This window comes from Sus scrofa, chromosome 1 (assembly GCF_054392235.1).
Source record: "Sus scrofa isolate SSC_HxYL_T2T_F1_AM1 chromosome 1, Sscrofa_HxYL_maternal_Yorkshire_Landrace_v2.0, whole genome shotgun sequence".
NCBI lineage: Eukaryota > Metazoa > Chordata > Mammalia > Artiodactyla > Suidae > Sus > Sus scrofa.
This window is the reverse complement of record NC_139383.1, coordinates 123,520,492-123,547,572: the sequence shown is the minus strand read 5'-3', so window position 1 is coordinate 123,547,572 and position 27,081 is coordinate 123,520,492. Positions and strand designations below refer to the sequence as shown.

Below are 27,081 nucleotides of genomic sequence, written 5' to 3'. Positions count from 1 at the left end.
AGGTACTGGGCCAGGGCTCCAGATTTAATCGTGAATGAGATTCAGTTCCTGTTCCCAAGTCCAGTGGGAGAAAAAATTGAGTGCTGGGGGCAATAGTACAACGTGGTTACGGCCTCCAGTGTGGGAGCAGGGCTGGTCCCTGACCAGAGCTGGGAGGAAGCCCAGGAAGGACTTGGAAGGAGGGATGACTCCTCAGCTGAGACCTAGTAGATGAGTAGCCTTGTCCAGGTAAGGTGGTGGGAGAGGGAAGGACAGGCTGAGGGAGGACCAGCAGTGTCATCCAGGTGGTGAGAGGGCAGGCCATGACAGAACCTGCAAGACACAGAGTGGAGCTAGAGCCCAGCTTCTGGGAACCAATGCCAAGCCCCATAACCAGGCCAAGGAAATTAACTTTCTCCTGAGGGCACGGGGCCTGCTGGTGGGTTTGAGCCTGGGACAGACCTGGTCAGATTGGTCTTTTGGAAAGGGCACTCTGGGCAGGGTGAGGATAGTTTGGCTTTCGGAAAGTGGCTGAAACCAGTAGGGTTTCCAGGCCAGCAATGCTGGAGCTTGATTCCAGGTAAGACCAATAGGACTTGGTTTGGGGTTGGGAGTGAGGCAGAGGGAAAAGCCAGCGATTGACACCTCAGTTTGATCTTAGACCTCTGAGCTAAAATGTCTTCTTTGAGGATTTTAGATCAGCTTAAAATAAGCCCATTGTTCTAAACCTACTAAATCTTCAGATTCACCCACACGACCTGACTCTCCTCCCCCACCACATATGCACATTGTGATGGTGCTACTTGCTAGCTCTGGTGTTGGACCCAATCACACTGCCATGTTAATGCTGTGACAGGGACACCTCAGAGTTGTTCCCACCCTCCTCCGTGTGCCGATAGAATAGCTGAGGTCCTTCTAGTACAAGAGATGCATTTAAAGTCACAGACCTCAAAGGCAGGTGAACCTGAGTGGTTGGGGCTGGAGGTGTTCACTTACTGAGGGGTAGGGGCACCTGATCTGCCCTTGGCCTGCTGCCCAACCACCCTACCCCAAGGTGTGTCTCTCTGTATCAGAAGTAATTTCAGGGCATCCTCCTGCAGCTTACAGTGGAGTTGACAGCCTCCTCAGGGTACGACACTGCAGAGCAGCCACCACCCACCTCAGCTCTGCTTTGCTCTGCAATTTCTGGGTCAGGCATGCCTGGGAGATGCTGCACACTACCCATCACCGTGGCATCTGAGAGGATGCTGCCCTAGCTCTGTTTAACCCAGTTTCTCCCCCATTTATTTATAAAATTTCTAAAAATCACGTGAACCATTAGCTTCCTAGGGAAGTGGCATTTCATACTACTCCTGGGGAAATAAATGGTCTCCAGGTGATGTACTGTGCAACCAGATTGAAGCCTTGCTACTAGAAGTGCAGTCCATGGACCAGCAGCAGCATCACCTGGAAGCTGGTTAGGGATGCAGAATTATAAGCCCACCTCTGACCTACTGAATCTAAGGCTGCATTTTACAAATTCCCCAGGTGACTCATAGGCACACTGAAATCTGAGGGATACTGTGCTAAGTAAAAGTGATGGATGTTCGCTGGACATTGGAAACAACTGGAGAGCTTTCAAAAGTCCTCTTATCTAGGTGCCAGCCCCTGGAATTTTAAGATTAGGGCCTGGGGCATGGATTTTTTTTTTTTTTTTTTTTTTTTGGTGGTGAACTACACGTACATTTACCATTTTAACCATTTTTAATGTGTATAATTCAGTGGTACTAAGTATATTTACTTTGTTGTGCAGCCATCATTATTATCAGTTTCTAGAATGTTTTCATTATCCCAAACAGACATTCTGTACCCATTAAAAAATATGGTTGCTAGAATTTTTAAAAGCTGACGAACTGATTGTACATGCAGTCAGTTTGAGAACCACTTGTCTAGACAACTTGCTTGCTACATTTGGAATGTTCCATCAAACATTGGGAGCCCTGCTAGAGTGAAGCCTGGCTTTGGACCCTGAGATCTTTGTTCAAATACACTCTGGACCTTGGTGAGTCAACCTCTCATAAAAAATGTGTTCCTACACGTGAACAGGCAATGATACACACCTCACAGCATTGTGGGAATGACTGAGAGACAGAGTACAGCATCTGGCCCAGGGCCTGGCCCGGGGAAGGTCAAGAGTCATGATTATTACACTCTGTGATCTGGAGAGGCAGGGTAGTGAAGGGCAAAGAGTACAGGTTTTAGAGTCAGAGGAACCTGAAAACTGTCCTGTGGACAGGTTATGTTACCACTGAAACCTGTTCTTACTTGTAAAATGAGCTCAGAACTACTGACCTCATACGATTATTGTGAGAATTCAGTGGAATGACATATACACAGTGACTGGCACGTAGTGGCCGCTTGATAAATGGTGATAATTATTTACACATGTGAGGTGTATGTTACACCTGTATCATTTGTCATCCAAGGATGAAGGAAGTAGAGACTTTGAGCACTGCAATAGTTTTTGAGATGAGAGAAAAGATGAAGTTTTGAAATGTCCCCTTTTACTGCAGGGCAATAAAGGAAGCAAATGTGGGTTGTGATCAGCACCCCTGGAGCTTAAATATCAGAGCTCTCATTAGTTGTTGGTTTTCAGGCAAGTGCAAATCTCATCTGAAAAAAGAACTTAAAAATGATGTATGTATAGCAACACATGTATAAATTTAGATGAAGTCTCTCCAGATCTCATGTCTTTCAGGGACCTTTGTTCATTTTACACTGTAGTTTTGTTACGCCACCAAGCTGTCAGGGGCTGGGCAAAGAACCCGTGCCCTGTCCCTCCCCTCCCCAACCCCAGGCCTCTTCCACTGCCTGAAGGACATGACATGCGGATAACAGTGTTAGCAGACAACCTCTTATTCCCACAGATATCCATTAAATAAGTTCTTTTCAGCACCCTCTCCACTTACTCTGAACTCTCCACCACGTCAAGATCTTTCCTAAACCAGCATCAATTTTGTTTGGGTTAAGATGATTCTGGTAATATATACATAGCCTGATCCTCCAAGAGGAAATGTCAGCATGTTACTAATACTATTCAAAATACATACTGTCATATGTATTTTCCAATTCATAATAGTCTGTGTCAGTTGATTAAATCGCTGTGTGGCCCATGGGATTGTATTTGCACTCTAATGCATGTTTTTACTATATAATAGTCAGGATGAATTATGCTTGAAGACTTATAGACACTTTTTTCTCTTGATGGTCTAGGTTCGATTTATCATCAAAATGACTGGGTACATGATTAAACCAAATGTTATCATCTTTTTTTTTTCATGGATATTTCAGAATGTGTAAAGGTTGACAAACACCCATGATTTAAGGTTGAACATCAGGCTAAAATTTCCATTTTGTAGCTTAAGGTTCCTTTTATAGCATATCACTGAAAAGTAAAAGATATGGAGTCACATTACCAAAAATAGTTTAAAATTGCTGAATATAGGATATTTGTGGGGGGGGGGAGTAAATTTGAGGGGCACCATGGAATGAGGTCATGAAAGGCATGAAATCCTCTGCCAAATATCAATGATTTATTCCGTGCAACAGGGGTCACAAATTGAATACCTGCTGTGAGCAGGCAGGAATGAATAAAGCAATGGAGAGTGAAATGGTCCAGTATAAGAAATGGCATCTGTAATTATACTCTTTTGAATCTGAAACAATTTGCCTATAAAATGTGTAGGAAAAAGTTCTGTCACTATAAATAATTATGCATTCTGTTTTTTTTGTAAATGTTGTCCTTTTAAACTCTTTGTCCTACTCTTGATAGAGGGAAAGTAAACTATTTCTCCACTCTATGAAAAACAATAATGTACACAGGATCATATATGACAAGTCACTGTCATTTAAGTATCAGGAAGACTATAGGGAGTGGTGAGGACTGTGGCTGACTGCACTATCCAGTCCCTCCCTAAAGGGGATCTGCCTCTGGTGAATTCTATTTGTGGTTGTTGTTCTGAGGGGAACATAAGCTCCATGTAGGTAACACTGAATTTTTAAGAAACATCAGAATTTCATTTTGTGACATCTCTCATTTTAAATGTTGGCCCAGGAACAAATGAAAAAATGTGCATGCAGAACACACATGCTGGGAACTGCCAGTTTCGACTGTTGCCAACAACCAAAGAGTGAGCAATGTAAGTGATGTGATCCATTTGAGGGAGATTTATAGCCAAAAGCATGTTAATACTAAGGGTACTAATTAGTTGTAGTCATCTCACTGGCCTCTTTTTAAAAACAAAAACACGTGTTTAACAAACACTGATATAGTGTCAACTATATCCCATAAATTGTTTTAAATGTTTTACAAAGATATATTCCTTCTAACAGACACATATGTCTACACTATTACTGTCCCCAGTTAAGGAGAACTGAAGCACAAGGTCACAGAGCTCGTAAGGCTAAGAGCTGGGTTTTGAATTCAGACAGTTGCTTCTAGAATGTGGCATTCAATCACTATGCTGTGTTGCCTTTTAACAATAACTAAAACTTGTTAATATACATTCAGAAGATTGTGTGTACATATGAATGGGGACAGTAAGTATAACTTTTTGACACCATCATATTCTGATTAAGGGTTGAAGAAAGCATGGAGAAAAAGCAGCCTGTATTGGTTAAACACCATTGCAAATGGGTGAGAAATGTCTCTGTGGAAAATCCCATTTATTTGAAAAGAAAAGGAGTAATATGCTCTATAAGGGCTCTGGAAGGCAAGAGAATGAAAATCCTACAGATTTTCCCCAGATCTGGCACACTCAAGAGAGTCCATTGGTGGACTTTTACTGCCTTATGGTGTCGCAGTGGGAGTGGTTAGTAGAAATCCACCCTCTCTTTGACATCTGCGAGGAGAGTATCCCTACCACCAACTGGCTATTAGGTCTCTCCCTTCAGCACTTGCCTGCTCAGTGGTGAGACAGACTTCCCGCTAGTGATGCCCAGGGCATACGAAATGTCTACTTTCCTTGGGGCCACAGTGCAAGCAATTGAGGAGACACGCATGGGCTCCATCAGATAAGGGCAACATGACAACTGACTGCCATATGTGACTTGGGATTGGATCCTGGACCAGAAAAAGAATTAGTGGGATAACTGATGATGTTTGGATGAGGTCTGTAGTGTAGATAGTAAGTCTGGTGGCAGTGTTAATTTCTTAATTTGACCATTGTATTGGGGTTAGGTAAGCTGTTAACATTTGGGGAATCTGGATGAAGGGGGTAAGTGAGAATTCTTTGTACTATTTTTGCAAACTTTTGGAAACCTGAAATTGTTTTAAATGGACAAATTTTTAAAAAAGGAAAATAATGTAATAGATGCAAACTATTGTCTTTGGAATGGACCAGCAATGAGATCCTGCTGTGTAGCACTGGGAACAATGTCTAGTCATTTATGATGGAGCATGATAATGTGAGAAAATGGAAATGTGTACATGTATGTGTAACTGGGTCCCCATGCTGCACAGTAGGAAAAAAATCGTATTGGGGAAATAACTATTAAAAAAAAAAAAGAAAAGAAAATGATGGACTCCTGAGGGGTGGGTAGACGCTCATACACCTCCAGAGGATGAGGACGTGGTGGGTGCCTGCAGTGCACAGGTAGCCGGCCCCAGGGAAGGCCCACTGCAGCTGGATCAGGAACCCCACTTGGAGAACCCCATGTGCTGTTGCCATGGTTTTCCAAAGGGCTTTAAGAGCAACATTATCTGTGGAACTGGATTTGTTCTCATTTAATCTGCATGTTGATGAAGGCTGTTCTGAGGACCCACCCTTGGATTGCGTGATAAGGCCAGGGAAATTCAGGCACAGGGAGGCCTTTGGAGCCAGACATGAACACTCAGGTGGTCTAGGTCACAATCAAAGTGCATCTGGCTTGGTTGGCTAATGGAGTGAAGATTCCATAATTAACCCAGTTTCCACAGGCAGATTACAGATTTACAAAGAATCCAAATACTAGGAGATACGCTTACCACTAAACAAATCAACTAGGCACATTCTAAGTTTTCTTTAATGACTCCGAAGGGCTTCAAGGTTTTGCAGGATCAAAATCACAGGCATCAGTGGGTACTGATGATTCGCAGAAATCTTGGCTTCTCTAGAAGGAACAGAGTGTCTGAGTTCCTTCTGACCATCTTGCTCTTCTCTTTTATGTGGAAACATCTCATGAAATAAACATCTCATTTCAGGACTTTTGGTACATGTTTGTTAAGGGCCATAATGATCACCATGAAGGGAATATTAGTGACCGAAAACAGTAGTGGCCTCAAACCTTGATTTATTGCTTTTTATAATTAAGAATTTGCATACATTAATTTTCTATATATTATTAGGAACATGGATTGGAGAGCCAAAGGACAGTGATGCCCCGAGCAGAAAAGGAGGAAACTACTAAACATCAGACTTCTCTCTGGCCCAGGACAATCCCCTGGTTAATTTCGCCTGGGAGCAAGACAAGAAGTACAGAGTCAGGTTCTTCTTCCTGACACATAGGTGCAATCAGGGTCCTGGGTCTGATTCAGCCGAATTTGTATCTCCTCCTGGACAAGACTGAGGGGCCTATGGGGAGAGGACCAGAGGGATTTCCTTTTGTTTTATCATCTTGCCACTTCCCAGTATGCACTTTTGCTTTTACTCCCTTTCTGACTGGTTGTTCTGTATTTGCATTATTTGCAATAGGGTTGTTCCTGATCTTTTTTTAAGTTGGGCCACAGCTCATGGTGGCTGGTAGCTGCTAGAGTGCTGGATGAGATGGGCATCTCTGGCCATACTGCCCCTGGCCAGGGGTATAGGTCATCTGCACTCTTCCTACTTTAGAAAATGTTCCCGTCCACCTTCTCTCACTGGGAAAAGTGCTCCTAGCTTCCTGCTTTGGAGCTTTTTTCTAAGGAGAATCCCCTCTGGATAATGGATTTCCTCTTTGTTATTCATTACAGTCTTTTCAAACTGAATTAAATCATCCTGCCTTTGGATTTTTGTTTGTTCAGGAATTGAACTTTATTTTACCAACCACTCTCTGGCCTTTAAGGGGTATTTTTCCCTCTAGAGGGAAACTGGGGCACCTTTGGAGCTCACATGTAATATAACCCCTCTCCCGGGCTTCAGCAGCCTGGGTACAAATTAAGCCCCATTCCATCAATAACTCTTGAGTTCCTGTTCCTGCTCCCCCGCATGCTGCATGCCTCCAGCCTCCTACAAAGCCTCTCCAAATAGTTTTGTGACTTAACAAAGAGAAAGCCCTTACAGGCCACAAACCTGCTGTCTGTCTATAGTCACCACCTGGTCCTCTCTCTGCTGCCTTTAAGTCACTGCTGCTGGTGGCAATGCCAGCCTCTGTGCCCAGAGAGGTTCTGCTCACAGTCACCCTCACAGGTGTGCCCAAGTTGAGTGAGAAGAGAACTGTCCCCTGCTCTGTGCTGTCTTTTTACCTGGGTTTCAAAGTGGCCCTGCTTTTGCTACATCTCACACAGTTCCTCTTGACAACAGCTTATTCTTCCTTCCAAAAGCCCTAACTCCTTTTCCCTGCTGGAGTCCCAAGAGCCCTGTCGGGAACAGGCCCCACATGACGATGTTTCTTGTTCTCATCTCTTTCTCTTAGTGTAGCCTGCCATCAACAACAGCAGCTTCCTCCTCCTTCCAGCCCCAGACTGGGAATCTTCACTCATGTCAGCTCACCCACAGTCACATCCAGGAGCCCCTGCCTCACCAGTATGGCCAAGGGCAAACTTTGGAATTCTCCCTTGGACCATCTGGAAAACTCTGCTTTCTATCAGTGAGAGAGTCCCGAGCTGACGCTTAAGAAGCAGTGAAATTACCATTTTAATTGACCTGGAAACTGAAGATCTAGTAAGATCGATTTTTTCACTTTTGGAATTCACAGTCCTTTCAGTTCATCGTATTCGTTTTAGTTTCCTTTTATGTTTATTTTTTTGCATTGTGGTGAAGACATACATAACAAAAAACTTGTCATTTTAATCATTTTAAAGTGTATAGCTCAGAGACAGTACATTCACAATGTTGTAAAACTACCACCATCATCCACCTCCACGACTTTCTTTTGTCTTTCCAAATTGAAATACCACACCCATTAAACCATGACTGCTTTCTGCCCCCTCCCCTGGTACCTGGCAACCACCCTTGGGCTATCACTATGAATTTGACTACCCTGGATGCTCTGTTTAAGTGGAATCATGCACTATTTATCCTTCTGTGACTGGCCTATTTCACCTGGCATAACATCTTCAAGGTTCATCCCTGTTGTAGTGTGTCAGCATCTCCTTCCTTTTAAAAGCTGTATTACGTACACGCCGCATTTTTAAAAAAATTCCTGGGGAGTTCCCATTGTGGCGCAGTGGTTAATGAATCTGACTAGGAACCATGAGGTTGCGGGTTCGGTCCCTGCCCTTGCTCAGTGGGTTAACGATCCGGCGTTGCCGTGAGCTGTGGTGTAGGTTGCAGAGGTGGCTCGGATCCCGCATTGCTGTGGCTCTGGCGTAGGCTGGTGGCTACAGCTCCGAATGGACCCCTAGCCTGGGAATCTCCATATGCCGTGGGAGCGGCCCAAGAAATGGCAAAAAGACAAAAAAATAAATAAATAAAAAATAAATAAAAAAAATAAAAATAAAAAAATTCCTTCAGGAGTTCCTGTCGTGGCGCAGTGGTTAACGAATCCGACTAGGAACCATGAGGTTGCGGGTTCGGTCCCTGCCCTTGCTCAGTGGGTTAACCATCCGGCGTTGCCGTGGGCTGTGGTGTAGGTTGCAGATGTGGCTCGGATCCCGCGTTGCTGTGGCTCTGGCGTAGGCCGGTGGCTACAGCTCTGATTCAACCCCTAGCCTGGGAACCTCCATATGCTGCGGGAGTGGCCCAAGAAATAGCAACAACAACAACAAAAAGACAAAAGACAAAAAAAAAAAAAAAAAAAAATTCCTTCACCTGTCTATAGACATTTGGGTTGCTTCCACATTTGGCTCTTGTGAATCACATTTGTAATGTTAGATTTTCCAGTGGCCACATTAAAAAAGTTCCCAAAACACTAGGTGAAATAAGGAATTTTAAAAATTATCTGAATATAGCCAGAACTATCATTTCAATATATAGTCCATATAAAATATTTGCTAATCATGTATGTTAAGTTCTTTTCTTACATGACATCTTTTCTGATGTGTATTTTACAGCACAGCTCTATTTGGACTAGCCACATTTCAAGGATTCAATGACCACATGAGGCCACTGGCTATTCTACTGGACAGCCAGAGCCAGCTCATCAAAGGAGTAGAGTCTGGGGATCCTAACAACGTTTGCTTTCCATGTTCTTGGGTTGTCTTTGTACAAGAGGGCCCATATCCCAGATGAATCTTTGGCAGGGGTTAGATTGCCATCAGTTCTCAGGGATTTCTTAACTAGTGTCTGTAGTCCTGAGTTTCTATGGCTCCAAATTATTATTTATGGCCACACCTGTGGCATATGGACGTTTCCAGGCTATGGGTCCAATTGGAGCTGCAGCTGCTGGCCTATACCACAGCCATGGCAACATTGTATCCCAGCCACATCTATGTCCTACACCACAGCTCATGGCAATGCCAGTCCCCCTGAGTGAGGCCAGGGATTGAACCTGCATCCTCACAGACACTATGTCAAGTTCTTAAGCCAATGAGCCACAGTGGGAACTCCTGGCCCCAAATATTTTAACTCTATGTTCAAGTGGTCAAGCTGACATTTAGAAAAAGAAGGTTGATTTGCATTCTTCCCAGTCAGAGGGACACGTATTATCACTTATATACCCCTAGTACGTTATGTATTCAACACACTCAAGGCACCAAATATATCTTATTTACCTATATGATACAACATACTGATTCTATTTCATATGGATGTAATGACAATTAGTTGAGCTTTTTTTTTGGCTGTACCCATGGCATGTGGAAATTCCTGGGACAGGGTTGAACCCATGCCACAAAAGTGACCTGGGAAACATTAGTGACAATGCTAGGCCACCAGGGAACTCCACTGGGCCCCTTTTAAGAGGCAAAGTGCATGTGAGGTGCTGAAGGCCTGTCCTCAGGGGGATGTACACAATTCCCATCCTCAGGGACCTTGAGCCACAGGCCTTTGACATTGGCTTATGTGGAAAGGGGATGCCCTACCTTCTCAGTCTGGGCAAACTCCTATAGTTCTTTTCTCCCTGCTACCCTGAGTGATAATTCCATTCTCCTGATTGTCCACTCCATTGGGAAATTAGGAATTGACTTTGGTAAACATAAGACTAAATTACACCCCCCCCGCCCTGTCCCACCAAATCACTGACAACTAAAGCTCACTGAATGACAACCAGGGTGGCCAGGGCAGATTCTCCCCTTCACACAGCTCCCCAAATAGGTGGCCAGGGAATTATTACACAAGTCTTTTTGCTGCTAAGGAGGGCCTGCATGGCTGATTCAATGTCATGATATGAGTGGTTGCCACAGGGATCTTTAATAATCTATAGTGGAGGTGCCCATTGAGACCGAGCCTGGTTTCTTCCCTTTGTTGATTTAAAAGATTTGCACACGATGCCTGAAAACACCTAGAGCCCTCTCCTTCAGCCCACTGTTCACATTCACAAAGAAAGCAGATTATTGGGAGCTTGGAAATGTGGGCCATTCTCGAGCACTGATTTTTTTCCCCATTTTTAAAAATTTTACTGAAGCATCGTTGCTTTACAACATTGTGATAATTTCTGCTGTACAAAAAAAGTGATTTGGTTTTATATGTATATATACACACACACAGATACACACACCCATTCTTTTTCAGATTCTTTTCCCATATAGATTATCAGAGAATATTGGGGAGAGTTCCCTGTGCTATACTGCAGGTCCCCACTGGCCAGTCATTCCATATACCATAGTGAAATAACTTTTTTATTTGTTTGTTTATGGCTGCACCTGTGGCATATGAAAGTTCCCACGCCAGGGAATGAATCTAAGCTGCAGCTATGGCAACACCGGATCATTTAACCCACTGTGCAGGGCTTGCCGCCACAACCATCTGAGCCACTGCAGTTGGACTCTTAATCCACTGCCACAGTGGGAGCTCCCCGAGCACCAAGAGGTGTCCCTTGGACTGAAGTTGTGGGGCTAGAGCCCACATTTTCTTTGGGAAGATGCCCTAAAATGAGTGGCTTCTTAGGAGGTAGCTCACTGTGATAGAAATGTATCCATCAAATGACACCCCAAATTGTGGATGAGAACCATGTGGGTCTGGAGGGAGGTTCCTGTCCTTCCCCTCAGGGCAAAGGGATTTCAGGTCAGAATTTAGTAGAGGCTCCACTTCTCTGCCAGTCCCTGCTCTAACTGGGAGGACCATTCAGAGCATGTCCCGGAGGGGCCCTGAGGAAAGTCAAATGCATCCCTGCTTTGCTTTCTTCCCACCACCATCAGCTATCCTAAGATGTGGCCCCTCTAACCAGGCAGTGCTCCTGGAGTTTGCCACCTCTGGGCCTTCTTCAATTTTCTTTGTCGAATATGTTTCCCGTCTTTCCAAAGCCAGCTCAAGCATCACTACCTTCTTGAAAGCTCTGCCTGCTCTCCCTCCCCCACCATATCACCACCCTATCCCAGGGGCCCTCAGATGCACTTGTGGAATTTGGCTTGTCAGACTTTTTCTTTCGCCTCAGTCCTTTGGCTACAGCTCTAAACAATTAAGGCAGAAAGATAAGGAAAAGAGATTCTGTTTGATTCTACATTGAAAAAATGTAACTTTTATATCCTGTAGCAAATCCTGTTCTTCTGAGCTATCTTCCCCTTTCCAGCTCCCTCTCTTTTCCCCTAGGATCTAGGGCATTTTTAACATGCAATTCTGAATCTCTACCTGATAGGTGGTTGGTACACAAACAGAACACAGCCGTTGGGCATGGAGGCCCTTTTAAAGCATCTTCACAGGGTAGTAAAAACAACAATGCTTGCACTGCAACTTTCCCTTAACTCATTCAGTTCTTGATGGCATTATTATCAGCTGCATTTTGTAGGGAAGGAACCCAACTCTGAGATGAAGTTGTTTGTTTGTTCAGTTATGCAGCACAAAGGTGCCAGGAGCAGGACTGCTGACAGGCAGCGCAGAAGCAGTTCTACAGTCTGGCCAAGGCTTGGTGAGTGGAGCATAGGTCCCACTTGCTCTTCCCACCAGGCATAAGCCTACACAAAACTCTGTTCTCATCCTGGCCTTCTGTCTAGATCCTGTGCTCTCATTACAGCAGCATCTTTCTGCCACATGGGTAAATTACAGGAGGAAGGACAGAGGGAGGACCATTGTTCTTTCTGCTTAAAGTCAGCCCTCTATGAGGCTGTCATGTGATTTGAAGGACACAGGAAATCTTCCAAATCTGCGTACAGTTCTACCATGAAGTCTAAAGTTTGATTAGGGATCCACTTTTGACTTTGGGCTGTGCTCTTTTCAGGTGCGCAGGTATTAAAGAGGTCTCTTCATCCTTGCAACCACAGCTTTACTTTCTGTGTCTATGGATTTGCTTGTTCTATGTATTTCAGATGAATGAAATTACAGGTTATGCATACTGTCCATTGTGTCTGGCCTCTTTCACTCTGTGTGACGTCTTCAAGGTTTATTCACGTAGCATTGATGACTGGCTTTTAAACTTTCTTTTGAAAAGCAAACTGCTCTGAACAGAAATTATGGGTGGGACCTCAATATAAAACACAGATAGAAGCAGGGTGCTCTGATGGAAGCCAGTTGGAGTTTCCTGCCTACTTGAGAGCCCTCAGCCTGGTGGCAGCCCCTGAGCCCCTCTGCAGAACTCTGGAGCTGCAAAGAATGCAGTCTCAGAGGCTGTACACTAATCCCCTCGAGAGCCTTAAGGTGCGAGACTTTTCTCTAAGGCTTTACTTCAAGAATGCAAGTCCCCTTCTCAGTCATTTCCAACTGAATTAGTTCTCAACACCCCTTTCTGAAAGAGTTCAGAGGGAGCAGAAAATTGAGCAAATGGGAGGGGAATACAAATGGTTTTGTAGCTTTGGTACTGCCTTAGAGAAGCCCTGGGTAGAACAGGGCCTCTGGGTACCTGGGGGCTGAGAGGATCTGGGCAGTGGAGCCCATGCAGAAAGGAAGGGACTAAAGACAGAATAACAGGCTGTTTGATAATGTTGCTGTGGCCCAGCTCCCAGTGATGGCCTTTTCTGAGAAATGTCCTTTGCTGTGAGGCCAAAAAAAGGATTGCATGGTCTGCAGCTGACCAGAGCTCTTCTTTCCTGGGGACATGATTGCCTTCCTGAGCAATGAAAAAAGTCCAAGTAAATTTCTGTCCAAAGTCAATCATCTGGGATGTGGAGCAGTGCAGTCTGCCAGCAGAAACTGCAGGCCATTTGTGTGAGGCCTGGTAGGTGGGACGCCTCCAACAGCTTTTCTGGCTTTTCCCTCCCTCCTCATGGGAAACGACAGGCAGCTGCAGCGGCCCCTCAGCTGTTGTCCACCCCAGTGCTCACCCTTAAGGGAGTTTCTCCAGAGTCTGGGGTAGTTATCTTGACCATGAAGTGAAGCCGGCCAAGACCTTCATCCTCAACACTGTACCTCAGACCAGTGTGGGTCTAGAGGGTGAGAGGAGCCCTGGATTGAAATCCAGATACTCAATGCTGAAAAAACTGATCAAAGTTTAACATAGGCTCTGCCATCTTTTTTGTGAGACAACGAGTCAGTCTCATAAGAAAGATGGCAGAGCCTGTATTAAAACAGCCTATGTCACTGTGCTAAGAAGGCACTTCTGTTGTCTTTTTTAAAGCACACTATAATACACAGTCCTTTTGTCTTTGTGAGTCGTAGTCCTTCCATCTGTAAAATGACTGATTCCACCTTGTTCCAAAAATTACATAAGGCCACACTCTGTAAAATTAAGAAATTAGGTGATTTCTAAGTTTTTTCTTTGTTCTGTAGGTTCTAAAGATTTCTGCAAGGTGGTTGCTGACTTACAATTAGAGGCTTTGAAATATTTCAACAGTTTTCCCAGCATATCTGAATAGCTATCTTGTCACCAGACATATTTTAACGTTATTTATCCAGTGGGGCAAGACTCCTCCTGATAAATTTAAATCGTCTTTAAAAACCCTGCCAGATGGACAGGCTGTTCTAACCAAATACAATGTGTGCTCCTTAATGGGATCTTGGATCAAGGAAAAAACAAACAAACAAACAAACAAAAAAACCAGAGCCAACAGCTCACAATGGACATTTCTGAGAACAACTGAGGTCTGAGACCCAGAGATCCCCCAGCCTTCCCCAGGGTGCTTTCTTTGCCTTCCTCCTCCCTTCTAGCCTTCACTCATCCTCCACTGATGGAGTCCTTCCCCAGATTCTCTGGCCTGAATCATTCAGCTCTCCTTCCCCCTTGGCAGCTGCACCTAGCTTCCACTGAATTCTTCCTTCACACTTCTCCTCAACCAGAAGCATGCCTGAGAACTGATGAGTATTGCTTGATCTGTTCATGTGTGTGCCAGTGGGAGCTCTTGGAGGCCAGGGATCCTGGCTTCTGTGCTATCCCCAGCCAACACGCTCAATAAATATTATGCTATTGAACTTGGAAATGTGACTGTATTATTATTAGTTAAAGGTAAAGTTTTCTATTCTGGGCCTCTTGCTCATTATTCAGAGGTGAGGGTGACGTGGGCAAGATCAGCCTGGAACCTGACAAAGTCCAGCCTCCCCCAGGCTCAGAGCCCCGTGTTTATTTTACAACAATTAGAGGCACACAGGCTCCTTCTGAGACAGGTTAATCTATCAGGCCAACTCGTGCAGAGCCTCTGCTCAGATGTGCCTGGTGCGAGGTCCTTGAGCACAGCTTAAAAAATTACCTCAGTAACAGGATGTGGGGAGGCGCTTTGCTTATTTCTCTAGAAATGGTTACCAGACCCCCAAACCAAAGTGAAGAGATATGACCACGTCTCCTTTTGGAAGAAATCCCCAAGAACTAGGTTCAAACTGTCCTCTAGGCCAGCCTGTCATCATTAACTGGCCTTTCTTCTCCTCAGTGCTAAGCAGAGCTGGGAGGAGAAGGGAGAGGGGCTCTTTGGAATCAGATATGTGCTCACCAGCTTAGTGAGATGCTGTATCTGTGACCCTGTCCCCTGTTCTCCTGGGCCCTAACACAAAATGTGAGGGGCTGCAAAAGAAAAAAAAAAAATCCCACCTAAAGATGAGCTCTGTCTGCAAGTGGAGACACGCATCCTGCTATCTGTGTGCATGCCTGCTTGTGCAACAGGTTTGTCCATTAGGGTCATTTGTCAATGTCTAGAGACATTTTTATTTGTCAGCAGGGAAGATGCTAGTTATCTAGTGGGTAGAAGCCAGGGATGATTTAAATATCCTACCATGCACAGAACAGCACCCACAACCAAGAATTATATGGTCCAGAATAGTGCCACTGCTGAGAAACCCTAGTGTTAAAAATAGCTACTGATCAAAAGGGAAGGGATATCATTATTCTTGGGGACACACTAACAATTCCTTCATTGTTCAGTGTGAACTAGTGCCCCTACTGCCATTCTATACTACGTGTTTGTGCAACCTCTGCAAAATGTTCAGGTTGTGGCCCACAGCCCTAGGCACTCACCTGCTCTTATTTTTGCCCCAGGTGTTATAGCCTATTAACTGTGTGATCCCACATAGGCACTTTTGAAAGGGAAGCTGCACTGTTAAAAATTGTTTTCCAGTTGCTACACATCAGAATCATCTGGGGAGCTTTCAAAGTTCCCAATATAACAGCTGCATCCCATGTCAATTAAATCAGAATCTGGGGGTAGAACCCAGGTGGCTGCATTTCTTAAAACTCCCAGAGTGAGTCCAGCGTGCAGCCAGGTTTGAGAACTGCTGCTCTCCATCAGCCTCAGCACCCTGGCACTTGTTATCAGGCAAGTCCTTCCTCCTGGTACTGTGGTAGAGCTGGGCCTGGTGGATCAGCGATGGCAGTCCAGCCAGGTGCCAGTCCTGACATTTGGAAGGTTGTTTCAGGTCACCCATTTCAGGTACTAGTTGTTCAATAATAGCTGGATTTATTATTCAACTCCAGTAAGTACATGTATATTACTATTACTTATATATATCTTGTTTAACCATCTCTTCCCTCCTAAGGATTGGGAAATTATCTCCTGGCCTCAGAAGCTGACAGATGACTCAAAAGCCAATTTCTAAAGGCCAACCTGATAAATCCCATGGAAGGTCCTGATTTTGAACCATCTCACTGGCTTTTGTTGGATCTGCCGGCCTCTTCTCATGGCCTTGTGGGGATTCCCTGGGCTCTCAGTCCTTTCATGTCTATGGATTAATTGTATTATCACTAGCTGACTCTTTCATTACCTGCTTCTTCCTCTTTATGTTCATCCTTTACAGTGGACTCAGACTCTTAATGCCCAAATCAGTAAAGGAGGATGCCACATAGGTTTCTAAAGTGGTGGTACCATTGACATGCCTACCAGCCAGCAGCCATGAATTCTGATCCATATTTTCTCTAGGACTTGCTATTGTTGGTCTTGAGGTCTGAATTTTCATTTTCCTGATTACTGATTAGGTTGAGAAATCTTTTACATGTTTATTGGACATTCATATGTCTCTCTTCTTCTGTCAAATGCCTATTCATATACTCTATCCATTTTTCCTTTAGGTCATTTACTGACTTATAATTTGTATGTGTTCTTCTAATCCTTTCTATATTCTTATTGAAATCCTTCATTGGCTGTATGTGTTGCAAATATTGACACTCAATTTGTTACCTTCCTTTGTGGTGTTCTTTGATGAACAGAATTTTTTTTTTTTTTTTTTTTTTTTTGCTTTTTAGGGCCGTACTCACGGCATATGGATGTTCCCAGGCTAGAAGTCCAATCGGAGCTATAGCTGCCCGCCACAGCCACGCCAGATCCAAGCTACATCTGCAACCCATACCATAGCTCATGGCAACACCAGGTCCTTAACCTACTGAGTGAGGCCAGGGATCAAACCCGCAACCTCACGGAAACTCAATTTTAATATGGTTGAATTTATCAATATTTTACATGTAGTTTTTGTGTTTTTTAAAAAAAGTCCTTCAATTCAAAGCGTTTAATTCATAGTATTATGAACTATAATGAACAAAGTTACTTTCTCAGTTTTGATCATATGTTATATTTATTATGCAAGGTGCTAACTTTAAAGGAAGCTGGGTGAAGAAATATAATGGGACTCAGAAGAGTTTCAAAAATGTTACTCTAAGTGTAGAATTATTTAGAATATTTTTTCCAAGTCCATTAGTTGTACGATTATAAAGACACTCTCCTATATTTGATTCTGCCTTTACATTTAGGTTCTCAGTTCTTCTGGAATTGATTTTGTGTTTGGCCTGAGGTTTGGATTTAATTCCATGTTGCCTCACATGGGTCATCAACTGGCCCATCATCATTTTTGAATACTGTCTTCTTTCCCCAATGGTCTGCAATGCCATCATGGTCATTTACCAAACACACACAGGAGAGTGGGTCTTTATAGACTGCCCAGCTCTATGGAAAGCAAAGAATGACTTCTGTGAAGCATGCTCCTAGGGAGACTGTCCCATACTCTCCCCAAACCCACATGCCCTTTTCTCAGGGTAGTTCTTCTCTGTGCAGATCAAAGGGATGTTCACCCTTGGTCTGCAGCTCATTCAGGGTTCTCAGCCATGCCCTGCTTAACTTTATGCTTTTGACCTTTAGGCTTTGTCAGACCTGTCTTGTTCATATTGTCTTCTGAATCACACACTATTCAAGGTAGGAAGGAACCCTAGGATGAAGTTTTCCAGGCTTTTCAGTTTCTAGTTGAGAAAACAAAAGTGTGTTAAGTCATGTATCCAAGGTCAGACATTTGGCCGATGGAAGAGGTGAGATGAGAATTTCTCGACTCCTTGTGGTCCACTAAGATTTTTTCTCCTCCTGTGTTTCTTATTCCAATTCTCAGCATCACTGTCTACCCAGCCATTCAGTCTAGAAATCTGAGATGCTCCTGGCTTATCCCTCCCAGCTTCTCTGCACTTTCTCTCATAATATTCTGGCAGTTGTGCCTCTGAAGTTATTTTTTGTATTTTCTCATGTTCATTCCCACATCCACAAGACCCCCTTGTTTCTTGTCATTCCCCTCTATAATCCATTCACTTCTACACTGCTCTTGAAATTCTGAAATTAAAAGCCCTTAGCTGGTTGTTTAACTCCCCCGCTGCTTTGCTTCAAGACCTCTGTCTCCTTGTCCAGGGATGAAATTATGGCTTTTATCACATGCTCCCAATTTACCTCCTCAGGTACATTTCTTATTACCTTTCCCTTCCACTCCAGGTGCCAGGGCTGTATCCACACCAAATGATTAGATGCTCCTGAGAAATGCCACACATGTCTGGGCCTCTGACACTTAGCACATGCTCCCTCAGCCTGCAGCATCTTTTACACCTTCAACTGCAAATGCAATTGCAGTTGCATTCATACTTCCAGACTTGGAAAAGTGCTCTCTCTACCATGAAGCCCTCCGGCCTGCCTTAGCTGTAGCTAATCACTCTCATGGCATTTTCTATGGTCCTATGAATCTCTATTTTGACAATGGGCTTGTTCATGGTCTGTATTCCTTCCCAGTCCTTGAGCCCCTTGATGTCTGTAACCATATTTTAATCATCTTTGTATCTTAAGAATCTGGCTCATGGTAGAAGTACAATCCATTATTGATAAAGCCAAAATATTTAAGGACAATGCCTAGGACGTGTTTAACAGTATTACATTCTTATTCTGCCAACATATCCTATTGCTATCATTTACATGTTAGTAAGGATTCTTGGGGTAGCAAGGACACAAATTATATTTGCATAAGCTTAGGTAAAATTAGAATCAAGCATTGGTTCATATACTCTTCTGTGGAAAGGGCAAGGCAAGAACTGGATTTCAGGGCTGCTGGAGCCAGGTAATCAAGTGTGTTCAGAGCTCTACTCCAGACTGTAGATTTTGGGTTTCTCTACCTAAGGGTTTTATTCTCTGCCCCGAGTTGTTGTTGTTTTTTTTTTTTCCCTCAGGGAAGCTCTGGGCCAATATTGACAACAATGTGATAGAGAAAATAGCTTCCCTTCCAAGTCCAGTATGAAGCTTTCTGGAGAATTCTGACTGGCTAGAACCTGCCCCTAATCTATCTGGGTCTAAGTCGAATCAGCTAAGGAAATGAACAAACATGGCTAAAATGAGGAAGAGGAGCAGATCTCAAAGGCAGGAATAACACTGACAGGCTATGGCTGGACAATCCCCTCTGCATAACCTTGTGTCCACTTAGAGAACAGGAGACAGAAAATGACTTAGTTTTGTTGAGTTACAGTGTCTGGACAAGAAAAGAGCATAGTATTTGCACACTCAGCTGAAATACTTGACGGAATGAGTAGGTCTCCTCCTAATGAAGTTATTCCATCTTTTGGGCAATGTCTTCATGTTTGACAAGTACCAGGGACTTTAATTGAAAATTACTTTGGGAATCTTGCCAGACGTTGCAAATTGAAAATATGAAAACCCTTCTCCTGGGTCAGGAGTGGAACAAGCCCCATGTCAAATGTCATTACCCCATGTGCATTCTAGGACTGTGCAGGTGGGAAGCTAAGTGTTGATTGCATATTTTAGCCCAAGAATAATTTCCTGAATGGCAATTTGTTCCTTTATTTGATGAAACTGAGGTTTTCAACAGCAGTAAAATGCAATCTTTCCAGAGCGTATTTCCGTGGGTTATGAAGATTGATTATACTGCTTAGTGAGAGATTCATTATTTGGTTATTTAGACCATGATTTATTAAAAAAAAAAAAAGTAAAAAGGTAATGATTTCCAGTTAGGAAGGTTTTCCCTGTGAGCAGTGCTATTTAGCTCAGTATTGCTTCTAATTGATAGTGCTGTAAGTGGGGAGGGGGACCCCAAGACAGGCCTGTTTTAAGCCAAGCCATTGGCACTTTCTTGGAACTTAAAGGGCCCCCCTAATTTCTCTGGATCTTGGGACTGCACAACCCCCACTGCCCCAAGCCTGAGGGGACTGGAATGTTGACCGAGCCCTAGAATAAGGGAGTAGGGGGAAAGGCGAAGGCATGGCTGGAGGCAAAATGGAGGCTACTCTGAGCCTAGGATGGACCCCAGGAAAGTCCGAAGGGGAAAGAGCTGTGAGGAGGAAAAGTGGAGGAACAATCAAGCCAGTGAGGTGTGAGGAAGCATGAAGGACAGAGTGAGAGAGCAAGGGACGGAGGAGGGTCACATAAAAGAGTTCAGACCCAGGTGGAGAACTATGGGAAGGGGGATGAAAGCAGGTCAAAGGGAGAAGAAGAGTCCCCTCCTGGAGGGTAGGGGCCCTCAGCACGTGTGTGTCTGTGCTCAGCTCTGCCCCCCCCTCCCCCGCCCCCAGGGCTGCTTGTGCAGACCTGTCTGCTCTGTCCAGGCAGACACCTTCACAGAACTTTCCAGCCACTGCAACCCTAAAACACTCCCTTTTCAAGAAAATAAACTGATGCGTCTGTTTCCAGTTGTGATGATCAAAAAAAGAAGTGGGGAGGAGACTGGGGGGAATTGTGTTCACATATGGAGGAACCTCAGAGAAGGGAGGACGGACAAGAGGGGTACTCTCCTGTAGCTGAGTTGGTGTCCCTGTGCATGGCAATCACACTCCAGGCCACTGCCTTCCCGAAGCCTCCTCTTGAGAAGCAGCTCCTAGTGGTGAGAACAAGGTCCTTTGTTTCACAATGGGAACCAGCTCTCGGTGGTAGAAACACTGCCCGAAACATCTCAGAGCGAGCTGAGAGGGTGACAATCCTAAAAACTCATTGTTGAACCCTGAAAGTGACAGTCACAGTCCCCTTCAAACCTTGCAGGAATACCTCAGGGCAGGTTGTGCAGCTGCTACTCTTTTTGTTTTCAATACTGAGAGGAAACTGAGACTCCAGAGAACTGGGTGTCTAGTCCCTGCCTCTACTCTGGGAGAGGAGGAGCCAGATGGAGTCTGAAGTCTCAAGGATTTTATTCCTACCTGGCTGTCCTCCATCTGGTCCACGGGCCAGGTGGAGCCAGTGACCAGCCCATGAGTGCATAGGTGAGCACATCCCCTATGTTTGTGTCAGACTTAATAAGCACTTATACCAAGGCCATTCATGTCCATCATTTCAGTGCCCTGTACAGCTACACGAGAGGGAGACCAGGCATCCCAGAGCAGGTGAGTAGGAGAGCTTTAGGCAGAAGGTACATGGGAAAGCCTTCTAAACTGGGTTTCTTGGTTTTGATAGCCCAGCATCACTGGCCACCCTATCTCCCAAAATCAACCTTCTATTCTGAGCTCAATTCTTGTGCCTCTTACCCTGCACCAAGTCAAAGACCCAGGGTACCATTTGAGGAGGCTTTCCAGGCTGCAGGGTAGCAATAACTCCATCGTGGTGATTAAGGAGGGGGTGAAAAATGGCATTCATCAGTGGAGCTCTGCCAAGAACAACTCTCCATTTGAGCCTCAAAGGAATCCATGAGGAGAAGCACAGTCACTGGGGGCACAGAACATCCTCTGCTGTTCCTTTGAGATGGTCCCAACCCAGTTTCCACAAAGTAATGCTTCAGATTCCTTCAGCATTCTTACATTTCCTTATTGTTTTGTTTCCAGGGAAAATCCTAAGCTCTCAACACCGAAGGATCTCATTTGCAAAGATACCACCGTAAAGTCTATTCAAGTGTCCTTTAAAAAAAAATTTGTTTTTTAAAAATTATTGCACTGTAGTGACAAATTTCACAATCAGCTGTTTTGCCACGTTTCTCTTCAGAGATGCCTTAACTAATTTCTTTTCTAGTCCACATGGGATCAGAAGATTATTTTTTTGTGCTTTCCACATATTACAATTTACCGTGGAGGGAAAGAAGAGGCTTCTTTTGGATCCGAAAAAAGTGGAGCGAGTTTTTGGGATGTATTTCCAACTGGCAAAGCTAACACTTGGCACTGAATACCAAGAGGAGGCTGAGTAGTGGTAATGAGATTTTACTGTGCATTCCCTGTCTAGTAGGGTTTCATTGAGCTATAAGTGACAAACTCAATTTCTGTAACATCATCAGAAAAAAGGCACGGAATAAGAGAATGCATGTTATCCAAATATCCAAAGATGTGAGGTTCTTTTTTTTAAAATGACCTGTATTAGCTGAGTGATTATCAACTTCTAAAGGTCAAGACTGTGCCATTTTCGGTCCATTTTGTGTCCCCAAGACCTAGAACCAGGGTCTTCTTGTGTGACTGTACAAACTGTGCCCTACACAAAGCTTCTTGGCCAAGGGGTAAGAGCACTACCTGTTCTCGGCTTAGCTTCCTGAGCCAAGAGCCCTGGGCTTTCCTTCTCCATCCTAATTCATCCAGTCTGGTTTAGTAGAAGCTATGCCCAGCATAGCACACTGTCTGGCACTTCAGTTACAAAACAAAAATTCAAGTGGTTGATCTTGTGTAAACCATGAAAACTCTCGGTGTCTTCATCAATGAAGTCCTATGAATGCCTAACTGTAGGACAATCGTGAGGCTGAGATAAAAGCATTTCCTTTGTGAAGTCGTACGTGATTGCATTCTTGTTTTGGTTGTTCAAAGCCTGCCAGGTTTCTATCACATCAATAACCCCCAAGTCACTCATCCACACCTTCTCAGAATTTATAGCTCCACGTTTTACAAGGCAACATGTTTGGTTCTCAATGAAAAAAGAACCATTCCCCATGCGCTTTTCAGTTGCGTTAACCAAACCCATAGAACACTGGTTATTATTTTCTCTCCTAAGTGGAAATCTTAAGAGCAGGCTCTCTGAAATAATTGCCCTTTTGCAATATTAGAAATATTTCAATAGTGACAGCTTGGAAATGCTTTAACTTTTAAATACTTAAACCAAATAATAAATAAACCCTTGTGATGAATGTTTCCAGAAGGGACGATTAACATTATCCTTACAGCTGTTCATGATATAATATCAAAATGAAAAACATGCACGAGAAAAACAGCAAGCCCATGCTGACTTCACATTGCCTTTTTTTTTTTTTTTTTGCAAATAGCTCTAATGTGAAGACATCCTCGGTAAGACTTAACCAACAATATTTCATCTGATCATCATTTAGCCAAACCACAACGATACTCCCGAGGCCTCTTCAGTTTCACTGACAGCATCTGTCATTTCAGTTACTGCAAATGTGAGCTCTTGCAATGATGCTAGCGGGGTGCTCTGTGGCCTGAAAGGAAAATGAATCTCTCTTTTTCCAATCTTTAACTTTTACTTTTGAGGCAGGCCTCAATAGTAGCTCAGGAAGAGAGGTTTGTTGGTATTGTTATTTCGTTTGTTTGTCTTGGGCGGGGGGGCTTTAAGAAAAATAAAAACTTGGATCTGGGCAAACGCATATGTTGCTGATTTAATTGTGTACCTGAGTTTCTCAATAGCAAGAATTCCTGTTTACATCAAAGGTGGTTTTTTTAAAGAACAGAAAGCCAAACTATAACTTAAAAAAATCTACAATCTTACTGGCCAGTAATTTACTGGCAGAATTCCATGGTAACTTATAATTTTATGAGAGTAATAATAATTACCATATGTGCCCGCTGCTGTGCCAGGTAGCCTTGAGTACCTTATCTGACAAAGTCTTCCTGAAAAGCTTTGTGACAAATGTGGGATGTCATTCATTTTGAAGTGGAGGAAACTGAAGCTCAGAATTGTTGCTAAGACACTGGGGTCCTTCCCAGGTCGCCGGGCCTCAGGTACCATTCTTGCCTTCCCTGGAAATTTATCTGCCACCTCTGCACTGTTGAAGGGGTTGGTGAAGAAGAGGTTACCCAGAGCTGTCAAGAGCATTTAGGTTGTGAAGAAGAATTCCCCTTCTTGGCTGTCTTTGCCCCTTTGCCTTCTCCTGAAATGGGTCCTTGGGTGGTGGTGGTACAGGGGGTTAGGGTGGGGATGCCTTTCCTAAAGACCTCGCCATTGGGGCTCATCTTCCCAGGTTCAAAATGACATCTGTCCCTGGATTGACACATCCTACCCCAGGCATCTGCCCATTGCCCTGCTCTGACCTGCTAACAAATTTCTGATCATCTGGGAATGTCTCAAGCCATGTTAATGAAGGGCAGTGGGGCTTTGATTTTGGACAAATGCTCCGTGATGGATGGGCTCTGGCTGACATGCTTTCCCCACTGAGACTCAGAAGTGACATGGGAGGGCAAGCCAGAGGTGCCAGCCCCAGGTAGGTGGAGGGACTAGACTGTTAGCTTCTGCCCAGCACTTTTCACGTGGCAGGGGAGGCTGCCTCTGTCACACCCCCTGACAGACCATTCATCAAGGGGCAGGTGGAGCCCCCTCACCAGGGCCTTTCCACTTATCCTGGCAAGACTGCTCATTCTTGAGGGGGGTGTGACAGGAATTGAGTTTGGGTACCACCACCTGAGCTGCAAATTTTCTTGTTTATACAAGAGAAAATGTTCCCACGTTATTCTAGTCCACACTGATCTCAAAGGTGAGGCCAGCCTTAAGTCAATAGGGATCTGAAATGAAAGCAAGTGTGGTGAAAAGCCCATGAAATGTAGCACTCAAGGGTAGCTGGGCTCTGCAGGCTATAGTTTATGCTGTTTTCTGCTTCTAGAATTTATCCCAAACTTGCAGTTTTTAGGAAGCTTCCACTTCAATAGTGAAATATCTGGATTCCGGAAACTCTAAGTACTCTTTATTTTATGGCTCAGTCTAACCCGTATTTAGACCCCAGTTAGACGGCATTCTCCCCAGGAAGCCTTCCTTGGCCCCCAGTTTGGGTTTAGTCCTCAACTATGAGCTTCCACCACAACCTGTGCTTACCCATAGATGTCTCTCTCACAATTGTCTGCTTCGTCTCTGCTTCCTTACTTGAGAGAGGGCACTGGGACTTAGGTACAATTTTGCACTGTGTCACTACAACACAACATACAGAATGATGAGGGTCAGAACACAGCCTCAGAAAAACCATTTCAAGGTGTTCTAATGAGAGTAGTTCATGTGAAAAAAAATTATACCTCCTTCACCCAGGAATAGAGTGCTCTTAAGATGTTAATAGATTCATGATATCATGAAGTGTGTATTGATGAGTGCTCTCCTTTCCTTAACTTACATTTTCTTCACTTCAAGTTCATCAATCTCTACTGTCATAGCATTCAAACCTTCAGCATCTGGTTTGTTTTTGGTGAGTGTCAATATATGCTGGCTCTTTTGGGGGCAGGCGATCCATTAAGTAGCCAGAGTAAACATACCTAACAGTCATATTTAGTGTGGTTTTTCTGAAGCAGAGTGGTATTTGGTGGGATCCTCACTACGGTCTTATAAATTGAATGGCCTTCATTAATCACTTTCTGAACAAGGTGAGTTTGTGGGACACTGGTCACCATGCAAGGATCAGACCACAGATGACAACATGAATCTTCTACATCCCAGTCATGGTTCCTTTCCCACTGGGATCAAAAGGTCCCCTCTGTTTCAGAATCCACCCACCTATTTGTCACCCCAGGGTATGGATGGCTACTTGGTGACCACGCAGGAGTTGACGGTGAGGAAGGACTGGGCCAAAGTCAGAGTCTTCCCAAGTTCAAGCTTGAGCACCAGGACAGGAGACACAGTCAAGTGTGAGAAGGGTCCCAGGCTGGCATGAGAACTCAGCATGCCACTCTAGCCCTTGGAACATGAATCTCCTACAACTAGATCAGGGTTTCAAGTGTTAGAATATCTCTGCAGGGCCTTCTTGCTTGTACATCCCCTAGTCTAAAATGTTACAAACTCACAGTCTTTGAACACACTGAAAAGAGTGAACCAAGACTTGGGGTTTGTCATTCAGTTCTTTTGTTGTCACTCTACTAGTGTGACGATAATGCAGATCCCTGAAGAACAGCATCTGTTTTCCTTCTGAATTTATTTACATGTCTATGTTGGAGAAGGAGAGACCTCCCAGTCTTTTTTTTTTAAACCTTATATGAAGAATTTTTACCTTATATAGAGCATTATTTTTTCCTATTATAAAGACAATTCTGAAACATAAATAATACTTAAGTTTACAAATATATAAGACAGTAAAATCCATCAACAATACAACCAAAGGAGCCTACTATTGATTTCTTACATTTTTATACTTTCCCTATGCAAATACACATATAGGAGTAAATATTTGTAACATTAAAACTGAATTCCCTTATTTTATTCATATGATTTTCAAATGTGCTGTTTCCACTTAAATGTATTGCCAATATCTTTTCAAATGAATGCAGACCTGCATTTTAGTGGCTGCATAGTGGCATGGTTGATTTATCCAGTCCCCTATGTCTAAATGTTCAACAATGTTTTGCTCTAATAAATCGTACTGTGATAAGCATTCTAAGTCATCTGGAGGCCTCTGAATCTGGGCTTATAGAAATGGCTGTGACTGATGAAGGCAGGGAGCTGTAGCAACCCTGTCACCCCAGATCCCATCTGTGGGTCTTGAGACCAAACTGAGTTAGCACTAGAGAGCCCTGGTTGACCTTTGAGAACAGCTCCTATCTCCAGCAATTCTGAGGAGTGGGGTGGCCTAAAACTAGGGGTTACTTCCTGGAACTGTGTCTCTCCATTGGGCTAAATCCACAGCAGCTCCTAAAGAACAGACATTTCACCAAGAACAAAATGACTGCACCCCTACCTTAAAAATCCCTTACACTGTTGCAAAATTGTTTATTCATATCAAGGGCCTATTGGAGTATATTGTTCATCCTGGAAGAGCCACAGAGAGTGGGGGATGTGGAGGGGAGGAAAGACCAAGGGAATTCAGAGATCTGGCCTCTAGAAGAGAAGCTACTGGTGGTGGGTGGTACTAAATGGACGAAAGAAAGGAAAATGGCCTTTGTGGAATGTTCTGGCAGTTTTATGCCCATTCTCTTACTGAATTCTCATAGCCACTCTAGCTTATTCTATTTATGGATGGGGAAATACAAGTCAGAAAGTGGGTGACTTTTCTAAGTTCAGCTTGTGGTGACAGAGCTGAGATTTATTTCAACCCTTGTTTTTCTGGCACTTTTTATCAGCCAGGCCAAGAAGTTTGAGAATTGCTCACACCCACA

At 44.0% G+C, this 27,081-nt stretch overlaps 2 long non-coding RNA genes across 3 annotated transcripts in view; one reads left to right on the top strand and one right to left on the bottom strand.

The window, feature by feature from the left end:
- The window catches only part of LOC146406339 (uncharacterized), a 32,075-nt gene extending 25,594 nt beyond the window's left edge, over nt 1–6,481 (top strand). The window contains exons 3-4 of the long non-coding RNA XR_014810694.1: nt 4,073–4,157; nt 6,344–6,481. This is a non-coding gene — a long non-coding RNA (uncharacterized LOC146406339). The remainder of the gene's footprint in view (nt 1–4,072; nt 4,158–6,343) is intronic.
- Nucleotides 1–27,081, bottom strand: part of LOC102160652 (uncharacterized) — a 282,960-nt gene that overhangs the window by 102,798 nt on the left and 153,081 nt on the right. The gene's annotated exons all lie outside the window — the stretch shown is intronic.